Here is a 1402-nt window from a genome sequence, read left to right as displayed (position 1 = left end):
TGAAATATAGATGTTGAGAATAACATCATTTTCAAAAATTATGAAAAATGGGAACTAGAAGATTTAAGTGTGTAAATGTTCTAATTTTTAAATAGCGTTAGTAGACACTATAGTTAAAAACAAAAATATGATGACTCCAAACTCTGAATTATTTTCATAATCATGTTTCTTCTTTAGAAAGATTTTTGAGGCTTTATTATCTTGTGTGATGAAGAAACATTTATCTGAAGTTCAACAATTCTACTTTTATGTACTTTTTATCCTTAATATTAAAGAAAACTATATTTAATATTTTTCTTTGGAAGGGCATGTGTGACATACACCGGTTTTTCTTCATTTTAATCTTTAATATCTTTGAATCTGTGTATATGCATAGATTCAAGAGATATAAAGAATTATGCTAACAGTGATGGCTTCTGTTCAGTAAATAGTGTTTTGTTTTACTTTTTGGTTTGATTTCTTTAGTATATCTGTTTTATATAACAGGTTAATACACTTACAAAAACTAAAAGTTGACTTCTAAATACTCTTGTGGAATCACTTTTCTTTTTTCCATATTTTTCAATTAGATCATGATTGTTTATTTAGTCATTAACATTGCTCATGATTGCTCAAATCCATAGCATTGCTAGTTTTTTCTTTTTTCTTTTTTAATTTTAAGTTCTGTGTCATACGTGCAGGTTTGTTACATAGGTAAACTTATGTCATGGTGGTTTGCTGCACCTATCAACCCATCACCTACGTATTAAATCCAGCCTTATCAGCTACCCTTCCTGATGCTCTTACCCACTATCCTCCCGCAACAGGCTTCAGTGCGTGTTGTTCCTCTCCCTGTGTTTGTGTGTTCTCACTGTTCAGCTCTGACTTATAAGTGAGAACATAAGGTGTTTGTTTTTCTATTCCTGTTTTAGTTTGCTGAGGATAACAGCTTCTAGCTCCATCTATGTCACTGCAAAGGACATGAGCTCATTCCTTTTTATGGCTGCATAGTATTCCATGGTATATATGTACCACATTTTCTTTACCCAGTCCATCATTGATGGACATTTGGGTTGACTCCATGTCTTTGCCCTTTGCCCTTGTGAATAGTGCTGCAATGAACATACATGTGCATGTATCTTTATAATATAATGATTTATATTCCTTTGGGTATATAACCAGTAGTGGGATTGCTGGGTCAAGTGGTATTTCTGGTTCTGAATCTTTGAGTAATCACCACACTGTCTTCCACAATGGTTGAACTAATTTGCATTCCCACCAACGGTGTAAAAGCATTCCTATTTCTTTGCAACCTCGCCAGTATCTGTTGTTTCTTGACATTTTAATAATCACCATTCTGATTGGCATGATATGGTAGCTCATGTTTTTAATTTGCATTCCTCTAATGATCAGTGATGTTGAG

This window comes from Mandrillus leucophaeus, unplaced genomic scaffold (assembly GCF_000951045.1).
Source record: "Mandrillus leucophaeus isolate KB7577 unplaced genomic scaffold, Mleu.le_1.0 Scaffold298, whole genome shotgun sequence".
Classification (NCBI taxonomy): domain Eukaryota; kingdom Metazoa; phylum Chordata; class Mammalia; order Primates; family Cercopithecidae; genus Mandrillus; species Mandrillus leucophaeus.
The sequence above is the reverse complement of the archived record's forward strand: the minus strand, read 5'-3'. Positions refer to the sequence as shown.